Here is a 24,628-nt window from a genome sequence, read left to right as displayed (position 1 = left end):
CTTCTTAACATGCAAATCACAGGCATTAGCTCAACATGCAAACCAATATGAAGCATTATTCTCATGAGGCACAGTGAACAGCTCGTGATTCCGCATGCCAAAGCATTCCAAGCTCAACTTTGCAATCAAACTCAAAAGGCCTGGCATTACATAGACAACATTCAGAACAAACTCTTAAAATACCTTACATAAGTCAACATTCATGTGACTATGCATCTCAGCAGAGTAAATATTTACTTCTGAACTGAAGACAGGAATAGGAAAAAACGATCGACGTTGCTCACAGGAAAGGGCGCCCCACTCAAAAATATCAAATGCATGTCTTCTGGCTAACATTAATGAGCAAAATTTGACACGGTTTTCCAATTCCTATATATTAAACTAATGTCTTCTTGCTAACATCAATGATTAAACTTTGACAAGCTATTCCCATTCAAAATATGTAATGCCTATGATTGTGGAACAGACAGGGTTTGTAATCAGTTTGTCACCTGATAGTCCGGTGGCTCAAGGTGACAATGAATGATTAGAGAACCATTCGATGTATTGTGCATGATGAAGTATTATGGAGGACACGAACCATCTGAACATTTTATGTTGTTCCACTAAAATCAAGCTGGGCATCCCTGTGGATGTCGTATTTATATGCTGCAAGAAAACAAAGACACATGAGCACACACATGAATATTGGCCCCAATGTCAACCCACCAATCAGTGGACTAACAAACTGAAAGTACGGTAAACAGATTACCATACCCAGATGCCCCATCATTGTTGCTAAGAATGACATTGACCGACTTGGAGTCATGTCCTGGCTTCTTGTACTTGTTTGGGCACTTTTTGCCTAGTGCACTCCACGTGTTGTGTAGTTGCCTATGCTCTCTGCAGACTAGTGATGTCAGCAGTGTCTACTAATACTCTATAAAGCTTCTCGATCACTCCTTCTATAATGTAGCGCAAATAGTGACTGCTTCTTTCTGCAAAGTGGTAAGACCAACTGGACCCACTAATGAAGCAGTTTGCCTTAGACACATTGGCTCCTTTTGTACAGTTCAACTAAAATCAAAGTCAGAATAAAACCGAGCTTTAATTTTGATATCCCTGTAAGCAACAATAGGTATAAGGGAAACAATTACTGAGAAATAACGGTTGATGACTTGTACTCCTAGAATAAAAACATCTACTGATCTACCTTATATTAATGGGAAACAAAGCAGGAGAGTAGCACTTCTCAATCAGTGTGATTCATTCATATTAACTGAGACATTATCTTAACAATGCCTTGTTTCAACATGTATAAAGAACGACAAAGCAGAAAAGTACCATTCCTAAAACAATGTGACTAATTCATTTTAGCAGAGACATTATCTTAACAATACCTTGGTTCAACATGTAGAAAGAATTACAAAGTATGATAGTACCATTTGTAAAACACTGTAACTGATATATAATAACAGAGACATTATCTGAACAATATATTTCTTAAACATGTACTCCAACCGATCCATAACATAAATGGTACTCCCATCGATCCCTAACAAGTGTTGCAGTTTTGAACCAAGATTCAGTAGTTAATTCTGAGGAAAGTCGATACTGACCTTTCAAGACCAAGATTTGAAACAACTCGTGAGGAAGACCTGAAAGAGATCTCAACACATATATGGAAATTCGGTCTCCTTTTGTGCAGTTCCACCAAAATTAAGCGAAGCAAAATGTCGCAATAGCAACAAGTTGAATAGATATCCCTGTTTTAATAGAGGCAAAAAGGGGATCAATTACTGGCCAATAAAGGAGGATGAAACATGCGGCCACAAAAATGGTAATCCCGCCAATCCCTAACAAGTGTTGCAGTTTTGAACTAAGATTCAGTAGTTAATTTTGAGAGTGGCATTGCTTAATTTTACCAGCGCCATTAGACTAACAAAAAGCATAAACAGTTCCAGGGGAGAGTGGGCGCAACAACAGCATGTGCTTCCATCTCCTTATAAAGGGGGTGATGCAGAGTTTTGTTGTAACAAAGAAACAAGCATTATGTCTGGGTTGGAACAATTTTTTCTCACTTAATGGTAAAAGACAGCATTTCAATAGCTTCAATTCAACATTTATCCAAAACAGTACCAATACAAGTAGCACAACATCTCAAAGCACACTGCAGCATCATGTGGATGAAAGTCGGTACTGACCTTTCTTGACCAAGATTTGAAACAACTCGCGAGGAGGACTTGAAACATACCCCAACACATAGATGAAAATCCGATCTCCTTTTGTGCAGTTCCACTAAAATTAAGCAAAGTCGCCGGTGTGATATTCAAGTTGAACTACACAAAACACTCATAAAACATAAGTGTTTCGCGTAGCGAAGCAAAATGTCGCAATAGCAACAAGTTTAATAGATATCCCTGTTTTAGCAGAGGCAAAAAAGGAATCAATTACTGGCCAATAAAGGAGGATGAAACATGCTACCACAAAAATGGTAATCCCGCCAATCCCTAACAAGTGTTGCAGTTTTGAACTAAGATTCACTAGTTAATTCTGAGAGTGGAATTGCTTAATTTTACCAACGACATTAGATTAACAAAAAGCATAAATAGTTCCAGGGGAGAGTGGGCGCAACAACAACATGTGCTTCCATCTACTTATAAAGGGGGTGATGCAGAGTTTGTTGTAACAAAGCAACAAGCATCATGTCTGGGTTGGTCCCATTTCTGTTCACTACTTAATGGGAAAAGATAGCAATACAATAGCTTCAATTCAACATTTATTTAAAACGGTACCAATACAAGTAGCACAACATCTCAAAGCACACTGCACAATCATGTGGATGAAGGCCTGTACTGACCTTTCATGAGACGACCAAAATAAAATACAAATCTACCAACACGAATAGGAAATCCAATCTCGTTTTCTGCAGTTGCACTGAAATCAAGCAAAGTTGCCGGTGTGACATTTAAGTTCGCTATAGCAACAAGTTGAATAGATATCCCTGTTTTAATAGAGGCAAAAAAGGAAACAATTACTGGCCAATAAAGGAGGATGAAACAAATGGCGACAAAAATAAGCATCTAACTTATCTTGATGGAAAACAAAGTAGGATAGTAGCATTCCTAAAATGGTTGCATTGATTCATATTAACAGAGAAATTCTCTTAAAACAACATTCGTTAAAAATGTAATTTACTTTTAGTAGTGGTATTGCTTCAATTTTCCAGCAGCATTCTTAGATTAACAACAACAAAATAGTTGTTTGGGACATGGGACATGGGACATGCCAGCACCATGTGCGTCCACACGTATAAATGGGTGATGCAGAGTATGTAGCCAAGCAGCATATCTGTGTTGTCCCATATTTGTTCTCTCTGAATCTTTTTCCTATGTGAGGGCAGCAAATCTAGTCCTGCACAAACTACCCGACCCCCCCCCCAGTTTCTTTCCTTTTTCAACAAAGAGATCGGTTCCTTACAGATGTGTGTATTGGGTTACCCCCTTTTTCCCTTTTCGACCAACAAAGCGTCTGGATAGCCAGTCTATACTACTTTCTCCCCCTCCTTTCCCCATTGAACCATGTCCTAGATTCATGCTCCACCCAACCACACCCTTCTTTCCTCTTTGGACCAAGACCTAGATTCAACTACAGAATCGAAAAAGATCCACATGCAGATAGAGGAATGACGGTTTCAAAGAAACTTATACCTTAGGGTCATCGGGATGTGGCAAGGCGTGTGGTGGGAAGCTGGATCTGCCCACACTACGTACGACAGCGAGGAAGAAGGGGTCGGTGGCCCTCCCGCACTTGTGCTGGGTGAAAGAGAACAGCGCAGCTGATAGTGGATTGCCTCCCTCATCGAAGGCGATAGAGTGAATGCTACACCTCCTCCCCTTCCTGGTGCGACAGGATCCGGACGCCTCCTTCACCAGCTATGAGCGGGGAGAGAGAGACAGAGGCCAACACAGTCTTATTTAGATCTGGTAAAGAGGGTGAGAGACTGTGAATATAGCAAACCCTAGCAAAGGAATGTTGAGCCTCCAGTGTGTATATATATGTAGTGTGGTGAGAGTGTGGATAGTGCAAACCCTAGCGAACAAGCGCTGAGGCTCCAGCTTATATAGTACTACATATATACTGTAGTACGGACTGCGCTCCGGTGCCTTAACTGCACCTGCCTTTGGCTGTATGACAGGTGGGCCAGCCACATTTTGGGCCCACCTGTCATACACCCAAAGGCAGGTGCACTAAGTCAATGAAGTTGCGTCCATATATTACTCGTGTATACTACTAATATATAGTGGAGTGGTTTTCTTACTCTCTCCATAACAATCGTTTTAAATTGTGTAAGTATGAAACGAAACTCTTTATTTAACGTACCAGTGAAGAAAACTACTACTTCCGATGAACTAATGATCCACACGTCCAGGTCGCACTTCCTGTGCTTCACGTGTGGTACACTACCCGCCCTTAAGTGAACAGCCACACATGCATCAAATTATCGAAAACATGTGAGAGTGTGTAAAAATAAAGAATTTTAATTTTAATTATCAGAAAGGTTTGAGAGTATGTATAGTTTTCCCTCTCTCAATAATTATGGTTTGTTGTGTTCGGCCTAAACTTGGTCAAACTTTACAAAGTTTGACTTTAGTCAAATCTAATATGCGGATTAACTAAAAATGGAGGGCTACTACGTCCATCCGGGTTTTTAGTCCACACCATTTTTTAATCAAAGTTAATAGTTGGACAAATAAAATTATAGGGGAGCTGAAGACAAAGTTGTGAGAAGGCTTAGAAATCAATACAAAACTTATGCTCTTAGTACCAATGTCGATCCTTCTTTGAGGAAACATTTGGTTCATAACCAATTGTGTGATAAAATTGTACCAACGTGAAAGAAAACTGCGTCTCCAACGCAACCAAGGTGAACTGATGAAGGATATCATCTTTGTGGGTAACAAGCAAAGAGCACTGATGGAAGATAGCTTGTGTTCCATTGAAAATCGATCATCTTCACCAGCCGATGCAACCATGAGCATCGATAGGTCATCGTGGTGATGCATCATCCATTTGGCATCAAGTTTGGGTGAGGCACCTATGAAGTTCGACAGATCCTCACTGTGGTCTGTTTCTTGTCAGTAATCAAGCTCCAGGAAGGAAGAACCACGTGGTAGAGGACATTGAGGCAGAACAATAATGGCCATCCAATTTTGTGCAGTTCCACTAAAATTGAGGAAGACATGCCCGGGTATGGACATACGCATCGCTGTTTGCAAAAATATAAAAAGGGATATAGTGTTGTTACTTTGTTTTGGCAGTGGTACAAGTTTAACAATGACATCTCAATTGTCAATAAGAATTAATGAAAAGTACACCAACAAACAGAAGCATCATGATTGTCTTGATGGGAACTAAACCAGGATACCCGAGAAAAAAGCATTTCTTCATTTAATCAGTGATAGTATTAGATTAGAAACAGCAATAGGAGCATATGGACAATGACCGCACAACCACCATGTACTTTCTGTCGAAACAACATGTATACCTCCACCGAGGCATAAACCAGGACAACTTTTCGAGTGGCATTTTCCCTATAATAGTAGGTGATGTTGGACCAGCCGACGAACCCTAGCTACTGCACATGGGGAGGTGGGGAGTAGTCGCATAGAAGAAAACCCGCATGCAGCGACCTAGGGAGCTGGACCAGTACAAGAAGTTATACCTCAGGTGGGCGAGATGTCGCTTAGGCAGGCGGGCGAGATCTACCCATACGACAGCAGTGAACAAGGGCGGGGAGGACCTTCGTCCGCGCCAGTGCCGGCTCCAAGAGGACGGTGCGCATCGGCTTCCTCCATCGCCTACGGTTACAACGTCAACGCTGCACCTCCTCACCTCCCGTAGCGGATGGGATTCAGCCGGATCTGTGACCACCGGTGAGGAGAGAGATCGAGTGGACATTGTCATCTTGTTTTGATATGGAGAGTGTGAGAGAGCGAGACGCGAGAAATTCTATCAAACAAGAGGCTATATATACAATGGAGTAAAAATTCTCCATAGCAGTGGTTTTAAATAGAATACGCACGTTCTCGGAAAAAAGAAACAAAAACTGGCGGACAATTTTTTAACATACCAAGAAAGAAAACTCGATCAAAAACACGCCCCCGCTTCCAGGTCGCGAGAGTCGTCACGCACACACACATAGACATAGCAATGCATATCCGTGTTTACGTAAAATTCCATCTCCATCTCCAATCATATTTGTCCAACTGGCACATTATTTACGTTGTTAATTATATACGCAGCAATATCAACGTACAAAATCTCTTGTTTGCGGGCGTCCGGACCGCTGCCATGCCCGCTCCTGACTGACCCGAACCCTCTTCATCACCCGTGCGTGCTTCCCGCCCGAAACGGTCAGTGCCGCATTCATGCCCGACCAGAGCGGATGCGACCTCTCACTGGCGCCAGCATTGAAGCAGCGAACCGACCGAGAGAGCGTCGCCCGCGCCGCTTTCCGGTGCACACAGCTGCTCCGCGTTCAAAGGTCGCAATAGCCGGCCACAACATGCATGTAAAAAGTTCTTGGGTGTCCGTGCTACAGCTAGCTATCCTCCCCCAACTCCATGGCGCGATCCATCGACAAGCAGGTGGGAAAGTTATCATGTACTCAGTTTGTGGTGAGTGGCATGCCGAGCGACCGTGTGGGGTGGAGCCATGGACGAGCGTGAGACACGAACGCGACAGACGTGATTTAAACGTTGGTTTTGTTCGATGGCGCAATCCAACGAAACGAAACGTTGGTTTCTCTCCGTTTCCATCTTTTCTTCTGAAAAACGGAAACTTTCCACTCCATTTTCATTCCTACTCCAAGGTTGCCCCATTACAACATTCCATCAAATACAAAGGAAAACAAACACGCATGTTGATGCATCTTAATGTCACAGATCATAGCCAATATTTACTTCACAACTAAAGACAAAAGTTGTGAGAGCGTGTACAAAAGAAAAACTATTGATGGGATCACTACGACTTAAACCCTAAACTAGATTTAATTTCCTGGCTAGGTAGAACCTATCGAACGAAAGACGGCTGGCACCCTCGGATCATACGATGCTTTTGTGCAGTTCCACTAAAATCGAGCTGAGCATCCCTGATGGCAAAGATATTGAAGAAGTGTGATTAGAATAATAATACTGGAACTAGTTCATGAGACATAAACTCATCACAAATAGAAGCCGGTAGAAGTAGAAAAAGATCGACATGGAGATGGAGCTATGTGGGGAGCTGCGACAGTGGAGCAAGCCGGCTCCAAAAGGAAGATGTACCTGGGACGTCGAGCTATAGCTAGAAGGGCGGTTGGGACGCGGCATTAGCCATACAGCGGGGACCCCCGATTGGGACGCACCGACTATGGGTTTTCTCCCTCACCGATGTCGACCGCGTCTACACAGAACATCGTTCCCTTCCCCCAGCGGCGGCGGATTAGGCCGGATCTGTGACCAGTGGTGTGGCCATCGTCGTTCTATGTGTCGGAGTAAATGACCACGGGTAGCCTAGCCGGCACCCCCTGGCTCTTCTGAAAAATTACAAGCCGATCCGGCCCTCAAGAATCCAAGACGTGGGGCCGCCTTCCCCTTGCCGGCTGTCTCCCAGGCCGGCTATCGGAAGGCGACCCGACTTTAGCCCTCATGAAGAAAGTCGCGGGAGGGCCGGCTCCGAGAAGCCGGCTGCGAGAAGGCCGACTTCAAGAAGCCGGCTCCCACAAAGCGGTCAAGATCGTACCCTCGAAGTCTGCATCTACATAACGGCGATGTGACGGGGCGTGGCTACAGTAAAGCCTGCCACCCCCGAATCCCGGAGCACGCCTGGCACAGTGCATCGTACGGGTGGCCATGGCCCGTCCGGCACGGCACTGTTGCCACGTTGACCCTGATGTCATCCACGACGGGCTGCCAGTGCGGCCCACGGGCGGTGGGCCCCTTCGGGCAGAGAGACACCCGAAGGCGGCCAGGCCTCCCCCAGTCGGCCCAAGATAGAGCCGGCTCTCCACAGCTGGCTTGCCACCTCCCTCGAAGGAGACGCCCCATTAAGGAGACAAGACGCGGTGAGGCTACAGCGATCACCTGCCGGACGGCGGCACTGTAGCCACGCCCACCTTGGCGAAGCCCTCGTCACCAGGATTGAGCAACAGTAACCAGCCACCGACAAGGCCCTGGACAGAGGGGCCTGCCTGTCGACCAAGGAGCCGGCAGCCGGCGGGCCCCGGCAGCCGGCGGGCCCCAGCAGCCGGCGCAGAAGCCGGCGAGTGTAGTCACAGACGGCTGGGCCCCACGCCCAGCCGGATTACCATTGTACCCCCGGGGGGTAGGCCTATATAAACCCCCCAGGACACCCATGCAAAGGGTTGATCCAAGCTAGTTCTAGACACCACATAGAGAGGGGAGGAGGGCTAGTCGTGCTCTTCTTCTTCTCACAAAACAACTCAAGGAGCATCGTGTAGCTACTTATTGATCTAGTGATCATGCGGAGACCCCGCAGAGCAGCAGTAGGGGTGTTATCTCCACGGAGAGCCCCGAAGCTGGGTAAGATTCGCCGGCGTGCACGTCTTCGCCTCATCCCGCTTCCAGGCACCGGCGACGTCTTACTGGCTCCCACAATGATAAGCCACCCGTTGGCATATGTTGCACCTACCACCCGACATTTGGCGCCCACCGTGGGGCCAGGTGCACCGTCGCCCGGAGACCTATTCTGGACGGGAACCCTCTTCCTCCCCAGCGAGCGTAGCCAGCCCGGCATGCCCGATGGCGCTTGCCACGACGCGCTGCAAGGCATCACCAACGTCTGCGCAGCGAGCGGCCTCGCCGATCTCCTTGACAAGACCCTCATCTCTGACGAGCTCGCCTCTGACGCAGGCACCGACCACCTCGTCAACCTCCTCGGCCAGCTCCACGTCTCCGGCGAGCCTGCTGTGGACTTGGAGTCGGTTGGCTCTGCCGATCCGATGCCTGTCGACTCCGACACGGCCTCACTCGACACTTTCCCCACCGACGTCACGATCTATAACGACCTGCTTCCCCGGGCCGATGGCTGCGACGCTGTCACCACCGAGGTGATGGTCATCGGCCACGGCGACGCTTCTGACAATAGCGCCCACGACGCCCCGCATGCGGCGGTCCACGACTTGTCCATCCCCCTCCCGGCCGATGCCGATGCCGAAGCACTGGAGGCTCGCCGCCTCGCCCTCCTCGCGGAGGGCCGGAAGTTGGCTTCCATGAGACGCCTCACTGAGGCCCACCGGCGCGAAGCCGACCGCGCCGCCTTTGGCACGCCGCCCCCAGGCGGGCCCAGCCGGGCCGGCGTTGTCAGGCAGCGCGGCGCTGTCGTCGCCGATACGCTAGGAGTCGACCGCCCAGTCTACGCCACTCCACTCGAGAACCCGCGTGCCACCCAGGCGGCCGTAGACGAGCTAGACGGATTGGGGGCCGAAGAACTCCCCCACATGACCAGACGCATCCAGCAGCTAATCGATGCGGCCGCGCAGCAGCACGAAGCCGACGCCCGCGCGGAAAGCCCTCCCCCGTGCCGAGATCACGGCGCGACGTCCCGGACGCCGACTGCGGGTAAAACCCGCGCGCGGCACGAGAAAGAGCCGGCTGCCAGCCGAAGCTGAACCCGAATCTCCATCGAGCGAGACGCAGAAGGCCATCCCCGGGCCGTGGAGTGGCGGGGCAACCCGCCTCCGCCTCGGCCCCGTGGGGAGAGATATCCCACCCCACCGCCTGTTGCGCATCCGACTCTCAGCGGCCGACTAGGTCGCCGCGAAGGAGTCGGCGAGAACGACGCCCGCCATCGGATCGACCGCCTAGCGCGATCCCTGGCGCTGGAAGAAGAAGATGATGTCGGCCCGCCTTGCTTCGGCCCCCGCATCCGCGACGAGCCTTTCCCCAAAGGGTTCTCGCTCCCAAGAGACACGCCCAAGTACAACGGCTCCATGAAGCCGGAAGATTGGTTGATTGACTACTCCATGGCGGCAAGCATAGCAAACGGCAACAGGCGCGTTGCCGTGAAGTACGTGCCCCTCATGCTGCAAGGCACGGCGCGGACCTGGCTCAACAGCCTCAAGCCATACAGCATCAACAGCTGGCTAGACTTCACAGAAGCCTTCGTCCGCAACTTCACCAGCACCTACAAGCGGGCTCCCAAGCCCAGACAGCTCTCCTTGTGTGTACCAGGCCCGCTGAGTCCACTCGCGACTACCTCACGCATTGGGCCGAGCTCCGCAACTCTTGCGAAGGGGTGCACGAGGTGCAAGCCATAGTATACTTCACTGCCGGGTGCCGAGAAGGCACCCTCCTCAAGCACAAGCTTCTCTGTGACGAGCCGACTACCCTCGACGAGCTTCTGGACATAGCGGACAAGTATGCCACCGCCGACTCCTCAATGAAGACCGAGCTTCGGGTAGACGCATCCGGGAAAGTACTCAACCCGGCGCCCAAGACGCCGGCTGGGGACTCCGGCCGACGCCCACACCAGAACGACCACAAGCGCAAGGGCCCCGTGCCGCCCTCCACCAGTCGGCAGGTGGCCACAGTCGAAGACGAGCAGCCCGAAGGGCGGCCCGCACCCAAGAAGCAGAGGGGCGGCAAGCCGGCTTGGCAGCCGGCCTTCTCCTGCGAGCAAACTCTCGACGCCCCATGCAAGTTCCACAGCGGCGCGAGGCCGTCCAACCACACAACCCGGAAGTGCCACTGGCTCACCCGAATCTCCAAAGGCGAAGGGCTCGCGCCGCCTCCACCTGCCGGTCCGCCGCCTCCAGCTCCGCAGCCGCCGACCGCTCGGCCTACAGTCGGAGCCGTGCACGATGAGTTCCCCGACGAGCATGCCGCCTATGTCGTCTTTATAAGCCAGCCCGAAGACCGGCGCGACAGACGCCGAGAGGACCAGGAGGTCAGCATGGTCGCTGCCAACCCTGCCGAGCACATGCACTGGTCAGAAAAACCTATCAGCTGGAGCCGGGCCGACCACCCAGAGGTGATGCCATCTCCCAGCTCTTATGCGTTGGTTCTGGATGCCACCCTTGCAACGGACAGATGCGCCGCCCGTTTCTCCCGCGTGCTGATAGACGGCGGGAGCAGCATCAACATCCTGTACCATGACACCCTGGAGAAGCTGAACGTCAAGATGAAGCAACTCATGCCTACTCGGACTGTGTTCCATGGCATCATACCCGGCCTGTCCTGCGCCCCCATTGGCAAGATCAAGATTGATGTACTCTTTGGGGACAAGGAGCATTTCTGCCGGGAGGCGATTTGGTTTGAAGTGGTGGACCTGGAGAGCCCCTACCATGCATTGCTTGGCCGACCTGCCTTGGCTAGGTTCATGGCTGTTCCCCACTATGCTTACCTCAAGATGAAGATGCCGAGCACCAAAGGCATCATCACCATAGCCGGCGATTACAAGAAATCTTCCGAGTGCGCAGCAGCCAGCAGCCGGCTGGCCGAGTCCCTTGTGATTGCCGAAGAAAAGAAGATGTTGGACCGAGTCGTGGCCATGGACGGCAAATAGTCGGCCTTGTCCCCCGATCCCAAGGAGTATGATGCCCAAGGATCTTTCTAGCCGGCCAAGGAGACGAAGAAGATACCTCTTGACCCCGAGCACCCAGAGAGGTTTGCCGTCATCGGGGCAAACCTAAACAGCAAATAGGAAGGCGAGCTCGCCGATTTCCTCCGTGAGAATCGGGACATCTTTGCATGGTCCCCCAAGGACATGTCGGGTGTTCCGAAGGAATTCGCCGAGCACAAGCTACACGTCCGAGAAGACGCAAAACCAGTCAAACAACCCCTCCGCCGACTATCGGAGGAGAAAAGAAGGATCGTAGGAGAAGAGATAGCCCGGCTTCTGGCAGCCAGCTTCATTATGGAAGTTTTCTTTCCAGAATGGCTCGCCAACCCGGTCCTCGTGCTAAAGAAGAACAACAAGTGGCGCATGTGCATAGACTACACGAGCCTCAACAAGGCCTGCCCCAAAGATCCCTTTGCCCTACCAAGGATTGATCAAGTGATAGACTCCACGGCCGGATGCGAGCTGTTGAGTTTCTTGGATGCTTACTCAGGATACCACCAGATAAAGTTAGATCCGGCAGACCGCCTGAAGACCGCCTTCATCACGCCATTCGGAGCCTTCTGCTACCTGACTATGACATTCGGCTTGAGAAATGCCGGTGCCACTTTTCAGCGTTGCATGCAGAAGTGCCTCCTCAAGCAGCTCGGCAGAAATGCCCACGTCTACGTAGACGACATTGTGGTGAACACGGAGAAACGCGGCACCTTACTGGAAGACCTCAAGGAAACATTTGAGAACCTACGCCGGTTCCAAATCATGCTCAACCCCGAGAAATGCGTGTTCGGAGTGCCAGCCGGCCAACTCCTAGGCTTCCTGGTTTCCGAACGCGGCATCGAATGCAACCCAGTAAAGATCAAGGCCATTAAGAGAATGGCGATTCCCACCAAACTTCGAGACGTCCAGAAGTTCACCGGATGCTTGGCCTCCCTGAACCGCTTCATCAGCCGGCTCCGAGAGAAAACTCTCCCCCTCTACCGCCTCATGAAGAAGACCACTCACTTCGAGTGGAATGACCAAGCCGACCAAGCTTTTCACGAGCTAAAGAAGATGCTGGCCACGCCGCCTGTCCTGGCGGCACCGTCTGAGAAAGAGCCCATGCTCCTCTACATTGCCGCAACCAGCTGGGTGGTCAGCACCGTCATCGTAGTCCAACGCCCAGAAGAGGGCCGAGCCCAGCCGGTCCAGATGCCGGTGTACTATTTGAGCGAAGTGCTGTCTACCTCGAAGCAGAATTACCCGCACTACTAGAAGATGTGCTACGACGTGTACTTCGCCGCCAAGAAGTTGAAGCCGTACTTCCAAGAGCATCCCATCACGGTTGTATGCACCGCCCCGCTGGCCGAGATCATAGGCAGCCGGGATGCATCCGGCCGGGTGGCGAAATGGGCCATCGAGCTGGCCCCGTACACGATTTTCTACCAGCCTCGCACCGCCATCAAGTCCCAAGCATTGGCCGACTTCCTCATCGACTGGGCCGAGACCCAGTACCTGCCGCCAGCTCCCGACTCCACTCATAGGCGCATGCATTTCGATGGGTCCAAGATGCGCACCGGCTTGGGAGCCGGCGTCATTCTCACCTCTCCCAAAGGCGACAAGCTCAGATACACGCTGCAAATTCACTTTGCCGCCTCCAACAACGTGGCCAAGTACGAGGCGCTCATACACGGGCTCCGGCTTGCCAAAGAGCTTGGCATTCGCCAGATCCTATGTTATGGCGACTCGGACTTGGTGGTCCAGCAATCATCCGGCGACTGGGATGCCAAGGACGCAAATATGGCAAGCTACCGCTTCCTCATTCAGCAGATCAGTGGGTACTTTGAAGGATGCGAGTTCCTCCACGTACCGCGAGCCGACAACGAGCCAGCTGATGCCCTGGCTCGAATAGGCTCCACTTAGCAAGCAATACCAACCGGTGTCTCTCTACAATGCCTCCTCAAGCCGTCTATCAACCCGTCTCCAGAGTCCGATTCCATCTTCGTGCCGCTTGACCCCGATACAGCCGGGTCCGGCTCGAAGAACCAAGTGGGTGACCCGGGAACTTCGATAGTCGGCCCGGGGACATCAGCAGGCGGCTCGGGGACTTCCGTAGTTACACCCGACCCGGGGACTGCCACACCCGGCTCGGGGACTGCGGTAGTCGGCCCGGAGGCTGCACCAGCACAGCAGGCGGCGACCGACTCCAGCATTTCACCACCCAGCCCGCACGCCCCGGTCGCAGTAGCCGTGTTGGCAATAGAAGAAGTCGCAGCTCCATCATGGGCTCAGTCCATCCTCAACTTCCTAATAAACCAAGATCTGCCGGCTGATGAAACAGAGGCAAGACAAGTCCAAAGCCGAGCCGGAGCATACACAATCGTCAACAGAGAGCTCGTCAAGCGCAGTGTCACTGGAGTCCTCCAGCGATGCGTCGAGCAAGAGAAGGGCATTGCAATCCTCAGAGACATCCACCAAGGAGAATGCGGCCACCATGCGGCCTCAAGATCACTCGTCGCCAAAGCTTTCCGCCATGGTTTCTTTTAGCCGACTGCTTTGGATGACGCCAAGGAGTTAGTTAAACATTGCAAAGGGTGCCGACTCTTCAGCTCCAAGCAACACATGCCAGCTTCAGCACTCAAGACCATTCCCCTCACTTTGCCCTTCGCCTTTTGGGGACTGGACATGGTGGGCCCATTCAAGACGGCGCGTGGCGGCATGACACATCTGCTTGTCGCTGTGGACAAATTCACCAAATGGATTGAGGCAAAGCCGATCAAGAAGCTGAATGGGCCGACTGCCGTGACATTTATCGCAGAAATAACAACTCGGTACGGCGTGCCACACAGCATCATCACCGACAATGGCACGAATTTCGCCAAGGGAGCCTTGGCACGTTTCTGCGCGACGCAAGGCATCCGGTTGGACTTAGCGTCCGTTGCCCACCCGCAGTCAAACGGCCAGGTCGAGCGAGCCAACAGCCTCATCCTTTCCGGCATCAAACCCCGACTGGTCGTACCACTGGAGCGTTCGGCCGGCTGTTGGCTCGATGAGCTACCGGCCGTCCTCTGGAGTCTGCGCACTACCCCAAACAAGTCAATCGGCTTCACTCATTTCTTCCTCGTGTATGGTGCCGAGGCGGTCATCCCAACTCACATCGAGTTCGACTCGCCTCGGGTAACCATGTACACGGAGGTGGAGGCCAAGGAAGCATGAGAAGACGGCGTCGACCTGCTGGAAGAAGGTCGGCTGTTAGCCCTCAGCCGGTCCGCCATCTATCAGCAGGGCCTGCGCCGCTACCACAGCCGGAAGGTCAAGCCAAGATCCTTCCAAGAGGGCGATCTTGTGCTCCGGCTGATCCAGCGAACAGCCGGCCAGCACAAGCTCTCGGCCCCTTGGGAGGGCCCCTTCGTCATCAGCAGAGCTTTAGGCAACGACTCCTACTACTTGATCGATGCGCAGAAGCCGAAGGCACGAAAGAGAGACGACTCCGGCAAGGAGTCGGAACGACCATGGAACGCCAACCTCCTCCGAAGATTTTACAGTTGAAATGCAGTAAGTATCACGCTAACTTTTGTACTAAGTACGAGACAATAGGCCCCCCGAGGAGAGCTCGGGGACTGCCATCTTTTATCTATGAATGAAGAATATCATGCTTATGACCTTGTCATTACATTCACTTTTTTCGTCCGGCACCGGGTTCAACTAGTTGGCCCAGGGACTGGCCGCCTAGAGTTATATTAAAAGTCCTACCCGCGGCCAGACAAGTAGTGTGCCGGCACCCAAGCCTTCTCTTGCCAAAAGTCGCAGTTCGAAGAACCGGCTGTCCGGCTGGCAAGAGTTAAAGGCAGGAAAGGACGCCCACACGAAAAACGGCTAGGGACTAACGGACTAATATAACAAAAGCTGGTTTTTCTCCCACCACCAACCGACTACCAGAGTAGCCGGCCGGCCGGCTTCCATTCACCTCGCTTCAATCTAAGAAAGCTCGAGTACTTGCCTTCCCAAAAGGGGAAGGCGGCAAAGGAAACAACCTAAGGATAAAAAGCATACACGAATGGAAACCAAACACGCACACAATCATATTTACACAAAAGACCTTCAAAAGGCCAGCACTCAACATAATCCGAATACACCCCCAGTGGGTGGAACTCCGCAAGTTTAATAAAAAATGTTCAAAGGGTAACAAGCAGGAAAAGCAAGGACGGCAGATTAAGCCAGGGGAGCGACTGGCGAGTCGGGCAGGTCGGTGGAGACGGCAGTGCCGGCTGGAGGAGTGGCCGGCTGGCGAACCTCGGCATGATCACCGCCTCCCGCAGAGGGCGCGCTAGCATGCGCCTCGTTGCTGGAAGCACGGTCAGGCTGAGGCTGGCTGGCCGCTTCAGCGGCCGGCTCAACGTCTTCGCCCTCCTCTCCTCCATCGTCTTCGCCTTCATCGCTGGAGGCGATCTCCTCTGCCGAGTCCTCACCTGCTGCCGGGTCCAGCCCGAACCACTCCTCCGGCTGGGCAATGTCGTCGTCATTTATTTCAGGAGCGAAGACGCTGATATCAGTGCACTCGGCGATCGTCGAGGCACGCTGAGCGATAGCCAGCCGCACCTCCTCCATCTCCTCGTCGGCCTCCAGCCGCCAGGTGCGCAGCTGGTCCAGGTTCAGCCCGGGGTACCAGGCTCGGACGAACTCCAGCGCCCGCGCAGCTCCAAGCCGGGCCGCTGATGCCTTCCAGGCCTCGAAGCGGCCAACCGCAACCTCCAGCCAGTCGGCAGTCCGACTAGGGGTGTGGGAAATCGTCTCGCCTGGCCAGAGGGCGGCCAACACCTGCGCCCCGACGCACTGGAGGCGGCGGAGCATACGGTGAGCCGGCTGCAGCCGGGCTTGGACCGCCAAGAGTTGCTCCTCAAGCATCCGGCTCGCGTCCGGCGCGATTTCAGCTCCCGCTTGCTGGCGCGCCTCACGATGGGCCTCGATGGTTTGGGTGGCGAAGACGGAGTAGCCGGGAAAGTAGTCTGCACAGAGAACAAAAAGCAGCACAAGTCAGAACACAAATCAGGGGGCAAGGGGCAAGCAAGGAGTGAGGAAGGCGGCTTACCATCGATCAGATCCTCGATACGACCGAAGCCCTCGCTCAGCGCTTGTTTTGCCTCAGCCCAGCCTGCCGCTTCGGTCTCGAACTCGGCCTTCAGGGCGTCCTCGCTGTCCTGCGCCTTCTTCAGGGCCGCCTTGTGGCTCTCCTCCTGGTCGGCCAACTTCTTGGCCAGGCGGTCACGCTCCAGGACCAAGGCATTGTACTCAGCTTCCTTGGCGCGAAGGGCGGCCTGGGCCCCGCTGAGCTGCCCCCTCAAGTCGGCATTGGCTCCTGCAAGCATGAAGACAAAGGAAAATCAATAAGGAAGAAGTCGTCAAGGAAGATCTGACCCGACTGCTCAGCAGTCGGCCCGAATCTCGGGGACTACACCCAGTGGGTGCGCTGACGCGCCCCCATAGGAGATGAACGAAACAAAGCACGCACTCCGGCTACTGGTCAGGTCTTCGGTTCTCCGGCCCAGCTCCTGAGGCTGGGAGTTGAAGGCAGCAGCGCGGAGGTTATGATACTCCTGGAAGATCAGACAGGAGGCGAGAATAAGATAGTTGTCAGGACCTAGTAAGTTCCAAGCCGCCTGCGCCCCCACAGAAGAAATCAAAAGAGCAAAACAACCAAGGCCAGAAGACTCACCCAGATGACAGCCCGCGTCGCGAGGAACTCTTGGGTGTATCGCTGCAGCGAGGCGGCTTGGGCTTGAAGCCGGTTCCGGACCTCCTGGGCCACCGCATTCAGCTCGCCCGTCCCCCCACTGGGAGTCCACTCGGACGTGCTGACGCTGGCCGCCTCCAGGGCCTCCACCGTCTGGCTGGCGCCCGCAACTCGGTGCGGATCCGGTGTGGAGGTGCCTCCCCCTGCGCGCCGGCGCAATGCCGGCTGCACCTCGAGGCCGGCCCCTGCCTCCGGCTCGCCCCCGGCCGGCTGCTCTGGCGCCGTGGCTGATTGGCCGCTTTGGCCCGCCCCAGTCGGCGCCGTCTACGGCGCCCCCTCCACGAAGACCACGTGGTCCTCCCTCCTCTCCATCACCGGCGGGTCTTGGTCGACCTCCTTCGACGGGGGCACGGGGATGTCGGGGGCCACAGCGCGGAGGGGAATGACGAGCAACGGAGGCTGGTTGTGCGAGGCCTCCGCCTCCGTCTCCGCGGCTGCCGCCTCCGCCCGGGCCTTGGCCGCCACATCGGCCTGCTCCTTCACCGCCTGGCCGGTCCTTCGCTCCGCCGCCTCCCGCTCCTCCCGCGCCTCCCGTGCGTTCCGCTCCGTGGCCTCCCTAAGGTCAGCGCGGGGATCCACGCGACGGGATCCGGAGGACCCTCCAGTCGGCCCGACTACGGAGCTGCCAGGACCTCGCTCAAGGGAAAGCGGTGCCCTGCCCGGTAAGCAAAGAAAGGTTCAGAAGAGCTTCAATAGAAAAGGACAACAAAATATATATATATATATATATACAAGACGTTTGACGACTTACGCCGAGATCGCCTGCGGCTGTTTCACCGCCTTGCGGAAGCGGGCCACCTTCACGACCGCCTCATCCCGCTTGGTCGCCATCGCGGAAGCCTTGGATTTCTTCGACCGGCTGCCGAAGAAGGTCGACGCGGCCCGGCGCTTCTACGCGCCGCCACGGGCAGCCGGCGCGGCAGATGGGCCCGTGCCTTGATGATCAAGCGCCGGCTGGCGGAACCATCGCGGGAAGGCGAGCGGTCCATGTGGGCCGCAGAAGATCCGCGCTCGGGCCGAGCCCTGGGAGTGGCGGGCCCGGGCCTGTGGCGGCGTCCCGTCGCGCGCGTGCGTTGGCAGGATTTCCTTGCCAGGTGGCTCGCGGGATGGCGCGCGGTCAGCTCACAGGCCGACCCGCATTCCCACCTACGAGGAACGGGGCTTTCCAAAGACGGCTCGCACAAGCAAAGCCGGCCCCTCAGGATAGGAAGCTGACCAAGCTTCTCGTCCCCTTGTCAGCCTCGAAGCTCGATCAGCTTCGGGGACTACTGTCGGAGTAAATGACCACAGGTAGCCTAGCCGGCACCCCCTGGCTCTTCTGAAAAATTACAAGCCGATCCGGCCCTCAAGAATCCAAGACGTGGGGCCGCCTTCCCCTTGCCGGCTGTCTCCCAGGCCGGCTATCGGAAGGCGACCCGACTTTAGCCCTCATGAAGAAAGCCGCGGGAGGGCCGGCTCTGAGAAGCCGGCCGCGAGAAGGCCGACTCCAAGAAGCCGGCTCCCACAAAGCGGTCAAGATCGTACCCTCGAAGTCTGCATCCACATAACGGCGATGTGACGGGGCGTGGCTACAATAAAGCCTGCCACCCCCGAATCCCGGAGCACGCCTGGCATAGTGCGTCGTACGGGTGGCCATGGCCCGTCCGACGCGACACTGTTGCCATGTTGACCCTGATGTCATCCACGACGGGCTGCCAGTGCGGCCCACGGGCGGTGGGCCCCTTCGGGCAGAGAGACACCCGAAGGCGGCCAGGCCTCCCCCAGTCGGCCCAAGACAGAGCCGGCTCTCCATAGCCGGCTTGCCACCTCCCTCGAAGGAGACGCCCCATTAAGGAGATAAGACACGGTGAGGCTACAACGATCACCCGTCGGACGGCGGCACTGTAGCCACGCCCACCTCGGCGAAGCCCTCGTCACCAGGATTGAGCAACAGTAACTAGCCACCGACAAGGCCCTGGATAGTGGGGCCTGCCTGTCGACCAAGGAGCCGGCAGCCGGCGGGCCCCAGCAGCCGGCGCAGAAGCCGGCGAGTGTAGTCACAGACGGCTGGGCCCCACGCCCAGCCGGATTACCATTGTACCCCCGGGGGGTAGGCCTATATAAACCCCCCGGGACACCCATGCAAAGGGTTGATCCAAGCTAGTTCTAGACACCACATAGAGAGGGGAGGAGGGCTAGCCGTGCTCTTCTTCTTCTCACAAAAAAGCTCAAGGAGCATCGTGTAGCTACTTGTTCATCTGGTGATCATGCGGAGACCCCGCAGAGCAGCAGTAGGGGTGTTATCTCCACGGAGAGCCCCGAAGCTGGGTAAGATTCGCGGGCGTGCATGTCTTCGCCTCATCCCACTTCCAGGCATCGGCGACGTCTTACTGGCTCCCACAATGATAAGCCACCCGTTGGCATATGTCGCACCTACCACCCGACACTATGCTTGTGAAGAGAGCAACCCAAGCAAGCAGGCTTGTAGCTTAGGATCCTGCTAGTGTATATATAATGGTTTTCTTTTTCTCTCAATATCAACCATTTTATATTGCGTACGTGTCATTGAAGAGTGAAATGATGGTTGCTTCTTCTGACTAACTTACTGTGTGATTTGACTGCTCCTTAGTGGCCCCTACACATACCCCCCTATGTTTATGACCGTTCCCGAGTCTCACTTGTACTTGTATCTATTTTCTTGCATGACACATAGATAGGATGTGCATAGAGGAATTTTGTTACTGCACGTTGTTACGTAGTACTACTAGTACCTACTCCCTCCTTCCGGTTCACTACTAGTACTCCCTCCGTCCTGGCTTATTGGTCCCCTTTGTACTCAATTCATGGGCTCATTTTCCTCAAGAAATTGTCTTTACCAACGTATTAATATCGGGAATGCATGCGTGAACAACGAATGATTAAAACTTGCATGCAACATTTTGACAAAGCATTGACTTATGAACATGTGAATGTGAGGGACTACAACCTCGTGCATGCATGCAACAGTCACACGTACACATGGACGCAAAAACGCGTGCGACGCCCTAATGCATGCATGTCCGAGCACACGACAGAACACACACGATCACGCTCAAGTGTTCAACCTACACGTGCATGCACACACACACTCAGCCAGGGTGAGCTAGTCACCGTATAAACACCGGAAAATGTATATATTGAGTGCAATGAGCACGTTATGAAGTCCACTGACCATATTTTTACAAATATACAGTGACAGACAGTGTATTTATCTCATTTGAAATTAAGCCATATTAACCGAAAAGAAGGCAGTTGGAGTAGCGTTACTTTGTTGTGTCCTGTCAACTTGTTGAATGAGGAGAAGCTTGTAGGACAGGAGAAGCTTGCATGCGGTGGCTCACGGGACAAGGAGAAACTTTTGACTAATGCAAGCTCTCCCTCACTCAGGCGGTGGACGTGCAACAGTTAATTCGGTGTCAGATTGCCAGAAGCATACACTATACTAGTACTATTATTGTTCGACTTCCCAAAGAGGTGAACAGCCAAGCGCAAAGTTTACTAGTACTAGTACTACTACTATAGAGGTATGTACTACTACTAGGAACCGGATGGAGGAGTGTCTGCACTCTTATTTTATTTTAAAATGTGATAAAGCAATCTTCAACACATTTGGTTCTCTTCAAGGGTTCTCGCATGTGATAATGGAAGTTGATTGCATGGAACACTCGCCACAATTCTCGCTTAATTCTGGCTCATATCCTGTTACAAATAGGAGAGCTCGCTAATATTTTCTCTTTTCTTGTTATTCAACATGTAAACTGGTCATCAAACCTTGCGGCGCATCTTTGTGCGAACCGTGCTTGCTGCACTTTGAATGTGGCCGAGAGCTGGCTTGATGAAATACCTCGCTTCCTTCTTCTTTTTTGCGGGGTACCTCGCCTCCTAGTGACCAGTCTCTTGGCTGATCGTCCTAAGAATTCTTATATATGAATAAAGTTCTCTCATTTACATGCAAAAAAGATTAAGCCATATTAACCGGAAAGGAGGGAGTATGAACTAGCACTACTTTTTGGTGTGTTCTGTCAACTCGCAGAAGAAGGAGTAGCTTGCAGGACAAGGTGAAGCTCGCTTACGCCTTTTGACTAATGCAACCTACCCTCACCTAGGCGGTGGACATGCATCACTTCATTCGGTGTCAGATTGCCAGAGGCATACACTGTAGTACCCAACATGCGGAGTACCATCATTGTTCGACTTCATGAAGAGGAGAAGAGCCAAGCGCAAGGTTTAGTACGAGTAGTACTACTACTAGAACCGCATGGTGGAGCATCTGTACTCTTATTTTATTTTAATCTCTGATAAAGTACACATTTATTCGGAGAAGGGCGGAAAACGGCAGCCCAATAGTAGTATTAAAAACAATGAACATGTAATGATGATATCGATCAACCATGTTCGAATATATCTTGGCCTCCGTGCAAGTCCGTCTGTGTGTTCTCGCTCCTCATCTCTCTCAAGGAACGGCGGGTTGGCCATTTTGCCGTCAATTGAGATCGGTTTGCTCAAACTCCGGTCCCACATGTCAGTGATATGCCAAGAAGAAGTGTGTTGACTGACTGGCCATACGCATACTTAGTTTTGCACCTTCATACTACTCCTCCCTCAGTCACAGTTTACAGGGCGCGCTTCATTCCGATGCATTTCTCTCCATGCATTTCCACCACCAAAGAGACTTTAGACGCGTTTGGTTTAATGCTCAATTAATTAGGGCGTGGTAACCGCAATCAAGTCCACAATTTTCTCCCGATGTACTACGAAGTGGAGTAAGTGCATGCATGTGTGTACCCTGGGTGGAAGCACTGCATGCATGTGTGTACGCATTATTTCCTCTAGTAATAGATGCCGTGCTATAACTACCAATGCTATTTTTCAGGTTGATCGCTAGTCGCCTTGGTCCTAGAGATTTTTTTTGAAGCGCGCTCTATAAACAGTGACGGAGGGAGTAGTATGAGCGGATTCAAAGAAGAGCGTATTGATGGTTTCTTCTTCCGAGCAACTTACAGTGGGAAAGGTGAGGCTTATGGTTTGACTGCTCATTACTCACTATTAGTGTGGCGCAACGACCAGGATGAGTCTCCCATGCGGTTGTGCACTACTCCCTCCGTTCTTAAATGTACTCTCGAGTATTTTTCTTTCTAGAGATTTCAACGAGTGACTACATATGAAGCAAAATGAGTGAATCTACACTCTAAAATATGTCCATTTGAAATTTGTAAAAAGATAAATATTTAGGAACAGAGGAAGTATAATTTTGTGCATGGCACATGGACCCGGGTGCTGAAGAGGCTTCTGGCAATGCTATCAAGCTTCCAGCATTTGTTTACATAATTGACGTACTAGACAAATAATTTTCCAGTGACACACTAGTACAGCGACGTCCTAAACAAACAGTTTAAAACCCCTTTCGGCGACGGAATTTGGAACCATCGCCAAGTCAGTGTGGGCGATAGGGGGGGTCCTTCCCACATGACCCAGAAATAGTCAGGGATAGGCCCTCCTGGGACCCAAGCTGGCGCCGTGTGCGATCGGGCGAGGCATGGAAACCCAATTATTTTCGTAGGTATGTACATCCCACACGGTGAATCCCGGAAATCATTTCCGTAGGTATGTACATCCCACCGGTGAATCCCAGAAATCATTTCCGTAGGTATGTACATCCCACATGGTGAATCCTAGAAATCATTTCCGTAGGTATGTACATCCCACACGGTGAATCCCAGAAAATCATTTCCTTAGGTATGTACATCCCACACTGTTGAGGATATAACTATCAGTTATGACCCGCCCAGTAGGGCCGAGTCAGCCCCAATGGCGGGTTACACAAGAAGCCCAGTAAACATTCAAGATGATAGTTTATTAAATCTTATAGAAGGCCCAAAGGCCTGTAGGCGGCTTAAGGCCCGATATTATGAACCGCCGTATGTAAGGAAAGACTTGTAAAGAAAGGCATGTAAAGGGAGTCACCAAGCCGGACACGATTATGAGCCGGCCGAGACTCTGTAGGCCACCAGGCATCAACCCGTGTATATAAGGGGACGACCCGGTGGCGGCTTAGGGCAAGAAACAAGAGATCGATAACCAAGCCGGCGAGTTGAGCCTCTTGGTGATCGAAACCCTAGCAATACCAACAGAACTAGACGTAGGATTTTACCTTCATCGTAAGGGGCCAAACTAGTATAAAACCTCTCGTGTCCTTTGTCCCGATTAACCCCTTTAAGCTTCCTAGTTGCGACGGCCCTACGACTAAGTCCTCTCTCTAGGACATCTGCCGTGACAATTCCACGACAGTTGGCGCCCACCATGGGGCCAGCGCACGGTGGATTTGAGTTCTTGAAGGGCAACTTCGAATGGCTCAAGGGATATGTTGTGGGCCGGATGACCAAGAGTTATCGCGGCAAGCTCTACATCAACGACGAAGGCTGGGGCCCCGAGGCCGGCTCAATTGAGTACGGGTATCGGGTCCCCTTCGGCGAAATTCATGTCTTCATCGGCCGGATCGACGAGTCAGGCCCTGAGCCGGACGTCCACACCAACCTCATCAAAATGGCTTAGCGCGCAAGGAACACCCGTGTTCAATCTGTCATAAATCATGCCTTCGTAGGCTGCGTCCACGGTGGTGAATACTCTGAAAGATCGGTGGAGGGCGGTGAGACGGCCGTCTGTTCTGACACTACATCATCAACGGGCGAGACAGACTCTTTGTACCAGCTGCAGGACGGCATGCTCGGGGGCTGTTCCGATGGCAGCAGTATTCCGGACCCTCTTGAGCCGCCGAATTGGGCCAGAGTGTTCATGGCAGGGACACAGCCTGGGCAGAACTCTACATCAGCGGTGGCAACAGCTTCCGGTCGGCTGCAGCCGGGTCAGGAGACCCCACGCGCCCCTCGGCTCAGATTCTAATGGACCTCATGGATAAACTGACGACTCTGTTGACTGCCGTGGTAGAGCCGGCGGATAAAGCCCAGCACGACGCAGAGATGGCACGCGTACTGAAGAGATGGTGCAAGCTAAGGAAAATCTAGCTGCAGAGGAAGTCAGGATGGCAGCAGAGCGGGCGGCTTCGGACGTTCGTGCTCAACAGCTTCAAGCAGAGACCTTCCGGCTCTCGGTGGATCTGAACACGTCAAACGAGGTCATGAGAAGAAGGCATCAGAAAACTTAGTCATGTCTACCTCTGATGCTTGATCCTAGGAACCTATTCCATACGCCCGGAGCTGGGGGGATCAACCCGCCAAAGGCACA

Source organism: Triticum urartu, chromosome 6, assembly GCF_003073215.2.
Source record: "Triticum urartu cultivar G1812 chromosome 6, Tu2.1, whole genome shotgun sequence".
NCBI classification, from domain to species: domain Eukaryota; kingdom Viridiplantae; phylum Streptophyta; class Magnoliopsida; order Poales; family Poaceae; genus Triticum; species Triticum urartu.
Note: the sequence above shows the minus strand (reverse complement) of the source record.